Source organism: Pseudophryne corroboree, unplaced genomic scaffold (assembly GCF_028390025.1).
Source record: "Pseudophryne corroboree isolate aPseCor3 unplaced genomic scaffold, aPseCor3.hap2 scaffold_956, whole genome shotgun sequence".
Taxonomy (NCBI): Eukaryota; Metazoa; Chordata; class Amphibia; order Anura; family Myobatrachidae; genus Pseudophryne; species Pseudophryne corroboree.
The window spans coordinates 100,281-113,779 of record NW_026970536.1 but is presented as its reverse complement, the minus strand read 5'-3'; the positions used below and the strand labels follow the sequence as shown (position 1 = coordinate 113,779).

The 13,499-nt window shown below is 50.6% G+C and overlaps 1 protein-coding gene across 1 annotated transcript in view; it reads right to left on the bottom strand.

Annotated features, from left to right (window-relative positions):
- LOC135048396 (alanine aminotransferase 2-like) overlaps window positions 1-13,499 on the bottom strand; it is a gene marked incomplete at its 3' end in the record, with an annotated part of 147,181 nt that overhangs the window by 92,224 nt on the left and 41,458 nt on the right. The window lies entirely within an intron of this gene.

The window sequence follows — 13,499 nt, the reverse complement described above, 5'->3', positions numbered from 1 at the left end:
CTGGATCAAGAGACAAGGAATAAGATACTCCAGGGGACAGCTGCTGCTGTCACAACCAGAATCAAGAGACAAGGAATAAGATACTCTCGGGGAAAGCTGCTGCTGTTAGACCCAGGATCAAGACTCAAGGAATAAGATACTCCCGGGGACAGCTGCCATTGTTAGACCCAGGAGTAAGAGACAAGGAATAAGATACTCCCGGGGACAGCTGCTGCTGTTAGACCCTGGATCAAGAGACAAGGAATAAGATACTCCCGGGGACAGCTGCTGCTGTCAGACCCAGAATCAAGAGACAAGGAATAAGATACTCTCGGGGAAAGCTGCTGTTAGACCCAGGATCAAGAGACAAGGAATAAGATACTCCCGGGGAAAGCTGCTGCTGTTAGACCCAGGATCAGGACTCAAGGAGTAAGATACTCCCAGGGACAGCTGCCATTGTTAGACCCAGGAGTAAGAGACAAGGAATAAGATACTTCCGGGGACAGCTGCTGCTGTTAGACCCACTATCAAGCGACAAGGAATAAGATACTCCCGGGGACAGCTGCTGCTGTTAGACCCTGGATCAAGAGACAAGGAATAAGATACTCCCGGGGATAGCTGCTGCTGTCACACCCAGGATCAAGAGACAAGGAATAAGATACTCTCGGGGAAAGCTGCTGCTGTTAGACCCAGGATCAAGACTCAAGGAATAAGATACTCCCGGGGACAGCTGCCATTGTTAGACCCAGGAGTAAGAGACAAGGAATAAGATACTCCCGGAGACAGCTGCTGTTGTTAGACCCAGGAGTAAAAGACAAGGAATAAGATACTCCCGGGGACAGCTGCTGCTGTTAGACCCAGTATCAAGAGACAAGGAATAAGATACTCCCGGGGACAGCTGCTGCTGTTAGACCCAGGAGTAAGAGACAATGAATAAGATACTCCCGGGGACAGCTGCTGCTGTTAGACCCAGGATCAAAAGACAACGAATAAGATACTCCTGGAGACAGCTGCTGCTGTTAGACCCACTATCAAGCGACAAGGAATAAGATACTCCCGGGGACAGCTGCTGCTGTTAGACCCAGGATCAAGAGACAAGGAATAAGATACTCCCGGGGACAGCTGCTGCTGTCACACCCAGGATCAAGAGACAAGGAATAAGATACTCTCGGGGAAAGCTGCTGCTGTTAGACCCAGGATCAAGACTCAAGGAATAAGATACTCCCGGGGACAGCTGCCATTGTTAGACCCAGGAGTAAGAGACAAGGAATAAGATACTCCCGGAGACAACTGCTGTTATTAGACCCAGTAGTAAGAGACAAGGAATAAGATATTCCCGGGAACAGCTACTGTTGTTAGACCCAGGAGTAAAAGACAAGGAATAAGATACTTCCCGGGACAGCTGCTGCTGTTAGACCCAGGATCAAGAGACAAGGAATAAGATACTCCCGGGGACAGCTGCTGCTGTTAGACCCAGGATCAAGAGACAAGGAATAAGATACTCCCGGGGACAGCTGCTGCTGTTAGACCCAGGAGTAAGAGACAAGGAATAAGATACTTCCGGGGACAGCTGCTGCTGTTAGACCGAGGATCAAGAGACAAGAAATAAGATACTCCTGGGGACAGCTGCTGCTGTTAGACCCAGGATCAAGAGACAAGGAATAAGATACTCCCAGGGACAGCTGCCATTGTTAGACCCAGGAGTAAGAGACAAGGAATAAGATACTCCCGGAGACAACTGCCGTTATTAGACCCAGGAGTAAGAGACAAGGAATAAGATATTCCCGGGAACAGCTGCTGTTGTTAGACCCAGGAGTAAAAGACAAGGAATAAGATACTCCCAGGGACAGCTGCTGCTGTTAGACCCAGGAGTAAAAGACAAGGAATAAGATACTCCCGGGGACAGCTGCTGCTGTTAAACCCAGGATCAAAAGACAAGGAATAAGATACTCCTGGGGACAGCTGCTGCTGTTAGACCCACTATCAAGAGACAAGGAATAAGATACTCCCGGGGACAGCTGCTGCTGTCAGACCCAGGATCGAGAGACAAGGAATAAGATACTCTCGGGGACAGCTGCTGCTGTTAGACCCAGGATCAAGACTCAAGGAATAACATACTCCCGGGGACAGCTGCTGTTGTTAGACCCAGGAGTAAGAGACAAGGAATAAGATACTACCGGGGACAACTGCTGTTGTTAGACCCAGGAGTAAAAGACAAGGAATAAGATACTCCCAGGGACAGCTGCTGCTGTCGTTAGACCCAAGATCAAGAGACAAGGAATAAGATATTCCTGAGGACAGCTGCTGCTGTTAGACCCAGGATCAAGAGACAAGGAATAAGACACTCCCAGGGACAGCTGCTCCTGTTAGACCCAGGATCAAGAGACAAGGAATAAGATACTACCGGGGAAAGCTTCTGCTATTAGACCCAGGATCAAGACTCAAGGAATAAGATACTCCCGGGGATAGCTGCAGTTGTTAAACCCAGGAGTAAGAGACAAGGAATAAGATATTCCCGGGGACAGCTGCTGTTGTTGGACCCAGGAGTAAAAGAGAAGGAATAAAAAACTCCCGGGACAGCTGCTGCTGTTAGACCCAGGAGTAAGAGACAAGGAATAAGATACTCCCGGGGACAGCTGCCGTTGTTAGAACCAGTAGTAAGAGACAAGGAATAAGATACTCCTGGGGACAGCTGCCATTGTTAGACCCAGGAGTAAGAGACAAGGAATAAGATACTCCCGGGGACAGCTGCTGCTGTTAGACCCAGGAGTAAAAGACAAGGAATAAGATACTCCCAGGGACAGCTGCTGCTGTTAGACCCTGGAGTAAAAGACAAGGAATAAGATAATCCCGGGGACAGCTGCTGCTGTTAGACCCAGGATCAAAAGACAAGGAATAAGATACTCCTGGGGACAGCTGCTGCTGTTAGACCCAGGATCAAGAGACAAGGAATAAAATACTCCCAGGGACAGCTGCTGCTGTTAGACCCAGGAGTAAAAGATAAGGAATAAGATACTCCCGGGGACAGCTGCTGCTGTTAGACCCAGGATCAAAAGACTAGGAATAAGATACTCCCGGGGACAGCTGCTGCTGTTAGACCCAGGATCAAGAGACAAGGAATAAAATACTCCCGGGGACAGCTGCTGCTGTTAGACCCAGGATCAAAAGACAAGGAATAAGATATTCCCGGGACAGCTGCTGCTGTTAGACCCAGGATCAAGAGACAAGGAATAAAATACTCCCGGGGACAGCTGCTGCTGTTAGACCCAGGATCAAGAGACAAGGAATAATATACTCCCGGGGACAGCTGCTGTTAGACCCAGGAAGTGTAAAGCCCAATACACACTAGACGATCCCCGCCAACGCCGGTATTGGTGGCGGCGGGGACCCGGTGGGGTGCCGGCATCGGCAAGTGCATATGCGACGGCGGGGAGAACGATGGCCATGCTACATCTGCAGCATAGCTGTCGTTAACGAGGACCTCCCTCATCTGTACATGTTCAGATGAGGGAGGGGGGCGTTAACGATGCGCGGGAGCACACATAGTTAACAACACTGAGTGTACACACTGGACGAGAGTGTGAAAGATCGGCCCTTCCGAGCGAGATCTTTCTCTTTCTCGTCCAGTGTGTATGGGGTTTTACTGGGTGTGTGTGTATATGGCATGGTGCAGTAGTGACTTACTGTGTGTGTATATATATGGCATGGTGCAGTAATGACTTACTGGGTGTGTATATATGGCATGGTGCAGTAATGACTTACTGGGTGTGTGTATATGGCATGGTGCAGTAGTGACTTACTGTGTGTGTGTATATATGGCATGGTGCAGTAGTGACTTACTGTGTGTGTGTATATATGGCATGGTGCAGTAATGACTTACTGGGTGTGTATATATATGGCATGGTGCAGTAATGACTTACTGTGTGTGTGTATATATGGCATGGTGCAGTAGTGACTTACTGGGTGTGTATATATATGGCATGGTGCAGTAATGACTTACTGGGTGTGTATATATATGGCATGGTGCAGTAGTGACTTACTGGGTGTGTGTATATATGGCATGGTGCAGTAGTGACTTACTGTGTGTGTGTGTGTGTATATATGGCATGGTGCAGTAGTGACTTACTGTGTGTGTGTATATATGGCATGGTGCAGTAGTGACTTACTGTGTGTGTATATATATGGCATGGTGCAGTAATGACTTACTGGGTGTGTATATATGGCATGGTGCAGTAATGACTTACTGGGTGTGTGTATATGGCATGGTGCAGTAGTGACTTACTGTGTGTGTGTATATATGGCATGGTGCAGTAGTGACTTACTGTGTGTGTGTATATATGGCATGGTGCAGTAATGACTTACTGGGTGTGTATATATATGGCATGGTGCAGTAATGACTTACTGTGTGTGTGTATATATGGCATGGTGCAGTAGTGACTTACTGGGTGTGTATATATATGGCATGGTGCAGTAATGACTTACTGGGTGTGTGTGTATATATGGCATGGTGCAGTAGTGACTTACTGGGTGTGTGTATATATGGCATGGTGCAGTAGTGACTTACTGTGTGTGTGTATATATGGCATGGTGCAGTAGTGACTTACTGTGTGTGTGTATATGGCATGGTGCACTGTGTATGGGGCTTAAGTGTCAAACTCCAATGATTAAAAAATAACGTATAACATTGAACACAACCAGCTCCTCCCTATGGTGTCATTTTATCCGCGGGCCGGCTCCTTCCTTCCTTCAGCCGCAGCTGGGCTGCATGTCCCTGACGTCCTCCAAGCGCAACAGCACATGCGCCGGGTCATGCAGCCAAAGACTTCCGCCATTACCAGCTTTGTTATTATGGGGTCTATTCATGAAGCAGAGAAAAGCCCTGTTTTGTGGTAAACAGGGCTTTTCTCTGCTTACCGCAATTCACAGAGCGGGTTACCGTGGAGAAGTGTCTGACTTCTCCAGCGGTACCCCCGCTCTGTGCCTGAATCACATCACCATACCTTTGTATGGTGAGTGCGATTCATGAAGGTGCGGAAAGCTCTGCTTTCCGCTTCTCCATGGAGTTCAGGTTCGCCATCTGAGGACGGCGTAACCTGAACTGCGGTGCGGAGACGTCAGGGAAGCTCAATGCTTCCCTGATCGCTGCTCTGCACCTTGCGCTGGCTCCGCCCCCCGACCTCCCAGCAACCACTGCGGCCGGCCGGGAGGTCAACACCGTGCGCATGCGCAAAGGGACCGTCGCTGGACCCCGCGCATCGCAGGGAGGGACCGCCGGAGAAGTCGTCACCGCGGGAGCCCCAGACACCGCAGCGCATCGACGGAAGGGTAAGTATACATGAATTGCTACTTATCACGGCTATACATCGCATCGAAGCCATGCGATGTATAGTGATAAGTAGCAATTCTGATTTCGTTTTGTACGTGAATAGACCCCTAAGTACCCCCAAGCAGTCCGCATTGTACCCCTGGGGGTACGAGTACCATGGGTTGGGAACAGCTGCTTTATAGGGGTCTATTCATGTACAAAACGAAATCAGAATTGCTACTTATCACTATACATCGCATCGCTTCGATGCGATGTATAGCCGTGATAAGTAGCAATTCATGTATACTTACCCTTCCGTCGATGCGCTGCGGTGTCTGGGGCTCCCGCGGTGACGACTTCTCCGGCGGTCCCTCCCTGCGATGCGCGGGGTCCAGCGACGGTCCCTTTGCGCATGCGCACGGTGTTGACCTCCCGGCCGGCCGCAGTGGTTGCTGGGAGGTCGGGGGGCGGAGCCAGCGCAAGGTGCAGAGCAGCGATCAGGGAAGCATTGAGCTTCCCTGACGTCTCCGCACCGCAGTTCAGGTTACGCCATCCAGAGATGGCGAACCTGAACTCCATGGAGAAGCGGAAAGCAGAGCTTTCCGCACCTTCATGAATCGCACTCACCATACAAAGGTATGGTGATGGTATTTAGGCACAGAGCGGAGGTACCGCTGGAGAAGTCAGACACTTCTCCACGGTAACCCGCTCTGTGAATTGCGGTAAGCAGAGAAAAGCCCTGTTTACCGCAAAACAGGGCTTTTCTCTGCTTCATGAATAGACCCCATAGTCTCCACAGCTCGGCAGGTCCCCTTCCTGTGCCTCGTGTCCCTGCGATCGCAGAGAGAACCCATGCACCGATGTATTATTCCTAGCCGTCTGCCTCCTGTATTACAGGTTCCTTGTGCGATACTTCTGTCTCCCCGCACTGGTACTGGCGATACTCCGTGTGCAGCAATGGACATCGGCGCATGTGAACGTCACCGGGGAGGGTCCCTGCGGATCCCTGTCCCCAAGAAATGTGCGATAAGCACTCCATAGGCTACAGTGAGGATGGCGTTCGCTATAGTGAAAACGGGGATCACCCTGATATATCCAATGTCTGCTGTGATCGCCATAGATACATTCAGGGGATACTTACAATTTGTCGTTACCCCCCCCCCCCCCCCCCCAAAAAAAAAAAAAAGCATCTTCAGGGGATGCTGTGCTAATGTGATGTGATAAATAGGCCCCTCGTGTATAATCATATCTGATTCCTGCGCATGCGTCGCCACTGATTACCGACAGCAGTCGCAGTGAGAATATGGCGACTGTCAGTGTGCATTTATAGGAGGTACCGGGGGGGCGGGTAATCGTACGCAGGCGTTTCGTGATCGCAGCCAGAGACTAGTCTTGTGTCCGTGTTGTGGATGTTGGGAGGTCTGCTATTGCCCCCTGCCGGAGTGTATGTGCCCCCTCAGCCAGGGTCTAGTGGAGGCATCTCCCAGGAGAGCGGGGGCATCTCCATATTACTGCCCATGGCTGGGGTATGAGGCGTACAAGCACACATGGGCCCTCATTCCGAGTTGTTCGCTCGCAAGCGGCTTTTGGCAGCTTTGCACACGCTAAGCCGCCGCCTACTGGGAGTGAATCTTAGCTTATCAAAATTGCGAACGAAAGATTCTCAAAATTGCGAATAGAAATTTCTTAGCAGTTTCTGAGTAGCTCCAGACTTACTCGGCATCTGCGATCAGTTCACTGCTTGTCGTTCCTGGTTTGACGTCACAAACACTCCCAGCGTTCGTCCAGACACTCCTCCGTTTCTCCAGCCACTCCCGCGTTTTTCCCAGAAACGGTAGCGTTTTTTCACACACTCTTATAAAACGGCCAGTTTCCGCCCAGAAACACCCACTTCCTGTCAATCACATTACGATCACCAGAACGAAGAAAAAACCTCGTAATGCCGTGAGTAGAATTCCTAACTGCATAGCAAATTTACTTGGCGCAGTCGCAGTGCGAACATTGCGCATGCGCAATAAGCGGAAAATCGCTGCGATGCGAAGAAAAAGAACGAGCGAACAACTCGGAATGAGGGCCATGGTGTATACGCCTCTGCAGCCATGTACCGATGTATAACATCCAGCGTACGAGGCACAGCTTGTCCTGGGGAAGAGAACGCAGTGTTACAGCCGGTGACCCCAGTGGCTGGTGTTGTCTTACTGACGTCTGACTGCTGCTTCCAGCTGCCTCACACAGGAGGGCAGGGGAGGGGGGTCAGCAGGCCGGGGACGCTGATAGGAGGGCATGGGATGAGCCTCGGATACACCCTCTGCACTTCAGTCAGACACAAACACAGCATAACACACAGACACACAACACATTACAGTAACACAACATAGATCGCACGCTACATGCACCACATGATATACACTGCACACTCCATGTTAGGTATATAGTATACAGTACAGTATAATACATACACAGCTGTGTACACTGAGCCTGATTCTGATTTGGAAGTAATGCAAAAAAAAAAATTAGCCGGTAATTGCGCACCGGGGTAACACCGAGCTGCACTGCAGAGGGCAGAGGTAACATGTGCAGAGAGAGTAAAGTTGCCCGACGGGCAATCACGTTCTGTCCCTCATTAGCGTACTACAGGACGCTAGCGATATGGTCAGGTTGATGTAGCACCATACCTGCGGGAGACACCCGATTTGTCAGGTAGTCCCCCACAGCCCAGGAAGAGTGGGCACCCCTCCCACACCCCACCCACTTCCTAGTGAAGTTGGCAGAATGGGGAGAATAATATAGGAAATCCCGCAGTAATCGAAGAGGAGGCGGGGCCTAGTGACACGTTTCTATGACAACGCATCATTTTGGCCCAACTCCTATGCAAATGTAAACCAATCACTGTGAGGGGTGGGGATTAATGACGTGATATGCGCAGCTCCTGCTTCCACGTAACTGCATCTACCCTCCGGCACTTCTTTGTCGCTAGCGACTGCGGGCACCTGCATATCGGGCATACACACTGACCGATATGCGCCCGTGTCCGCTGGATTGGATGACATATCGCTCAGTGTGTGTACCCAACTTTAGATTTGGGTGGGGGGTGTCATAACTGAAATCTAGATTGCAGTGTAAGAATAAAGCCATCCGACGGGTGGGCTACATACAGAAGCAGCCAGTATTTACCCTGCACAGAAACAATATGCATGTATGTGCTCCTCTGCATGGCAGCATGGTGTGTTCTAGATTTAAAGTTTCCACTTTTTCTGCTTTACTTCCAAGTCAGACACGTGACGGTTCATCACTGCTGCAGCCCACCAAGAACCTGTGCAACATGGTGGACAACTACATATGTAGGGTATGGTATGGAGGGTCGACAGTAACTAGGTCGACCACTATTGGTCGACGGTAACTAGGTCGACAGGGATGCTAGGTCAAAAGGGTCTGTAGGTCGACATTGTCTAGGTCAACTGGTCAAAAGGTCAACATGAGTTTTTAATGTTTTTTTGGGTGTCGTTTTCTCCGTACAGTGACCGGGAACCCCAATTAGTGCACCGCGTCCCCTCGCATGGCTCGCACGGGCTCCGTTACCGCTGCGCTCAGCACAGGTTACTATTCCCAATCGTAGTCCACGTAGCTCGTATGAAAAAGTTTAAAAAAATAAAATAAAACTGAAAAATGCATGTCAACCTTTTGACCTGTCGACATAGAGACCCCGTCAACCTAGAAACCCTGTCGACCTAGTTACCATCGACCAATAGTGGTCAACCTTGACACTGTCAACCTAGACACCGGATAACACGTATGCTATAGGTAGCACCTATCCTTGTGTATCAATGCCTATTTACCTATAGAGTGTAAGCTGCGAGCAGGGCCCTCCTGCCTCTATGTCTGTGTATCTATAGAGTGTACGGTGTGAGCAGGGCCCTCCTGCCTCTATGTCTGTGTATCTATAGAGTGTAAGGTGTGAGCAGGGCCCTCCTGCCTCTATGTCTGTGTATCTATAGAGTGTAAGGTGTGAGCAGGGCCCTCCTGCCTCTATGTCTGTGTATCTATAGAGTGTACGGTGTGAGCAGGGCCCTCCTGCCTCTATGTCTGTGTATCTATAGAGTATAAGGTGTGATCAGGGCCCTCCTGCCTCTATGTCTGTGTATCTATAGAGTGTAAGGTGTGAGCAGGGCCCTCCTGCCTCTATGTCTGTGTATCTATAGAGTGTAAGGTGTGAGCAGGGCCCTCCTGCCTCTATGTCTGTGTATCTATAGAGTGTAAGGTGTGAGCAGGGCCCTCCTGCCTCTATGTCTGTATATCTATAGAGTGTACGGTGTGAGCAGGGCCCTCCTGCCTCTATGTCTGTGTATCTATAGAGTGTAAGGTGTGAGCAGGGCCCTCCTGCCTCTATGTCTGTATATCTATAGAGTGTACGGTGTGAGCAGGGCCCTCCTGCCTCTATGTCTGTGTATCTATAGAGTGTGTGGTGTGAGCAGGGCCCTCCTGCCTCTATGTCTGTGTATCTATAGAGTGTAAGGTGTGAGCATGGCCCTCCTGCCTCTATGTCTGTGTATCTATAGAGTGTAAGGTGTGAGCAGGGCCCTCCTGCCTCTGTCTGTGTATCTATAGAGTGTAAGGTGTGAGCAGGGCCCTCCTGCCTCTATGTCTGTGTATCTATAGAGTGTAAGCTGTGAGCAGGGCCCTCTATGTCTGTGTATCTATAGAGTGTACGGTGTGAGCAGGGCCCTCCTGCCTCTATGTCTGTGTATCTATAGAGTGTAAGCTGCGAGCAGGGCCCTCCTACCTCTATGACTTATGTTCTATTACTGTTGTTCCAATTGTACAGCACAACAGAATATGCTGCGCTATATAAGAAACTGCTAATAACAATCATAATAATAACAATAATAATAATAAAATAACAATAATATTATCATAACTAACATTAATTTCCAGACACTTCTGACCACCTCACCATACATTCTCCTGTGTGAGATGGTGCCTGAAATGCCCTATAAAACACATGACTTGGGGCATACTTGCCTACCCTCCCGAAAATCGGGTGACCCTCCCGGCCCCCCGGAAAGGTGGGCAAGCCTCCCGCTTTCCCCCTCAGCCGCCCGCAGCAGAGAACAAGTGGGCGGCCCGAGGGGGTCCGATGACGCGATTCGCGCTGAATCGCGTCATCGTAGCTCCGCCCCCCGCAATGCAGCGCCTCGTTTCTCGGCACAGCGGGGGGTGGAGTCACGAGGATGCGACAATGATGCAACGCCCCCAGACCGCCCATCCTGCTGCCGGCCACGCCCCCGAACCACCCATCCTGCTGCCGGCCACGCTCCCATGCACCTACTACGCTGCCTTCTCCCGGAGGAGGAAGCAGCAAAGTAGGTAAGTATGACTTGGGGACATGTACTAAGCAGTGATAAGAGGGGGGAAGTGAGCCAGTGGAGAAGTTGACCATGGCAACCAATCAGCATTGATGTAACATTTCTAATTTGCATACTATACAATTGTACAGAGCAACTGATTGGTTGCCATGGGCAACTTCTCTACTGGCTCACTCGTCCACTCATCACTACTTAGTACATGTCCCTTTTGGTTTTAAGAGAAGATCCGGCGTTACAGGAGGATTGGAAACCAGGACTTGGTTTGCCTCGGAACCCCTACGTTCAGGTGTGTTCCACTCATCTCTAAGTATACCCTCCTCACAGCACACGACAGAACAGTAAGAGTGCTGACATACATGCAGTTCCTCGCCCGCCTGGAACCTGACCTCGCCCAGGGCGTAGAATGTCAGTGGTGTGATACCCCCACTATCCCAGGTCTTGGCGGGTCCACACCGGCCAATAGAAACCAACCAACTGTATGAGCGATTATTCCCCATTATAACGAGAACAAATTCACCTGTGCCCACCCCAGACGTGGTTTTCCCCGCCCAGCAGGGGGCCGGGGCTGATGGCCTGCCATTGGCCAAGGCTGGGGGAATGCTCGCAGGGATGGTGCCACTGGGATGGAGACTAGGGTGAGAGCCAGCATAGGGGTAGGACAGTGGGGCAGGAGTGTATTTGATGCCTCGTTGGATGTTGAGCTTCAGTCCCACGTCACTGGTGGGCACACATTGAATGAGAACCGCCCGGGGGCCGCAGTGCGTCCTTCACCGCCACGACCAGGACACCCCCTGTCGTCACAGTACAGAACACGGAACATACAGACATAACATAATAATACAGTATATTTGTGAATGGGCTTCACAGCTGTCGGCATCCTAAGACGTTGCTGCGACACAAGCTCCGACGCCGTGCTTGTTACATAGGCTTCCCAGCCGTAACCCTGTGTTGTATGGGGCGAGGGGACGGAAGTTCCTACTAACAGCGCTGGTTGCCCCTTAGTAAATCAGCCCCAGGACCTCCTGTAATGTAGCACGCGGCAGTGTCGCAGTCATATGACTGAGCGCCTGGAAACCTCTCCTCAGACCCTTCTGTGTCAGCACTCTCCATAGTGTCTGTAGACTGCCTGCTTATTGGGCACGTCAGTATGGCGGCATCTTCTTACTATAGTGCTGTGATGGATCCGGTATGAAGTCCCGGCTGTCAGTATGGCGACATCTTCTTACTATAGTGCTGTGATGGATCCGGTATGAAGTCCCGGCTGTCAGTATGGCGACATCTTCTTACTATAGTGCTGTGATGGATCCGGTATGAAGTCCCGGCTGTCAGTATGGCGACATCTTCTTACTATAGTGCTGTGATGGATCCGGTATGAAGTCCCGGCTGTCAGTATGGCGACATCTTCTTACTATAGTGCTGTGATGGATCCGGTATGAAGTCCCGGCTGTCAGTATGGCGACATCTTCTTACTATAGTGCTGTGATGGATCCGGTATGAAGTCCCGGCTGTCAGTATGGCGGCATCTTCTTACTATAGTGCTGTGATGGATCCGGTATGAAGTCCCGGCTGTCAGTATGGCGGCATCTTCTTACTATAGTGCTGTGATGGATCCGGTATGAAGTCCCGGCTGTCAGTATGGCGGCATCTTCTTACTATAGTGCTGTGATGGATCCGGTATGAAGTCCCGGCTGTCAGTATGGCGGCACCTTCTTACTATAGTGCTGTGATGGATCCGGTATGAAGTCCCGGCTGTCAGTATGGCGGCATCTTCTTACTATAGTGCTGTGATGGATCCGGTATGAAGTCCCGGCTGTCAGTATGGCGGCATCTTCTTACTATATGCTGTGATGGATCCGGTATGAAGTCCCGGCTGTCAGTATGGCGGCATCTTCTTACTATAGTGCTGTGATGGATCCGGTATGAAGTCCCGGCTGTCAGTATGGCGGCATCTTCTTACTATAGTGCTGTGATGGATCCGGTATGAAGTCCCGGCTGTCAGTATGGCGGCATCTTCTTACTATAGTGCTGTGATGGATCCGGTATGAAGTCCCGGCTGTCAGTATGGCGGCATCTTCTTACTATAGTGCTGTGATGGATCCGGTATGAAGTCCCGGCTGTCAGTATGGCGGCATCTTCTTACTATAGTGCTGTGATGGATCCCGTATGAAGTCCCGGCTGTCAGTATGGCGGCATCTTCTTACTATAGTGCTGTGATGGATCCGGTATGAAGTCCCGGCTGTCAGTATGGCGGCATCTTCTTACTATAGTGCTGTGATGGATCCGGTATGAAGTCCCGGCTGTCAGTATGGCGGCATCTTCTTACTATAGTGCTGTGATGGATCCGGTATGAAGTCCCGGCTGTCAGTATGGCGGCATCTTCTTACTATAGTGCTGTGATGGATCCGGTATGAAGTCCCGGCTGTCAGTATGGCGGCATCTTCTTACTATAGTGCTGTGATGGATCCGGTATGAAGTCCCGGCTGTCAGTATGGCGGCATCATCTTACTATAGTGCTGTGATTGATCCGGTATGAAGTCCCGGCTGTCAGTACGGCGGCATCTTCTTACTATAGTGCTGTGATGGATCCGGTATGAAGTCCCGGCTGTCAGTATGGCGGCATCTTCTTACTATAGTGCTGTGATGGATCCTGTATGAAGTCCCGGCTGTCAGTATGGCGGCATCTTCTTACTATAGTGCTGTGATGGATCCGGTATGAAGTCCCGGCAGTCAGTATGGCGGCATCTTCTTACTATAGTGCTGTGATGGATCCGGTATGAAGTACCAGCTGTCAGTATGGCGGCATCTTCTTACTATAGTGCTGTGATGGATCCAGTATGAAGTCCCGACTGTCA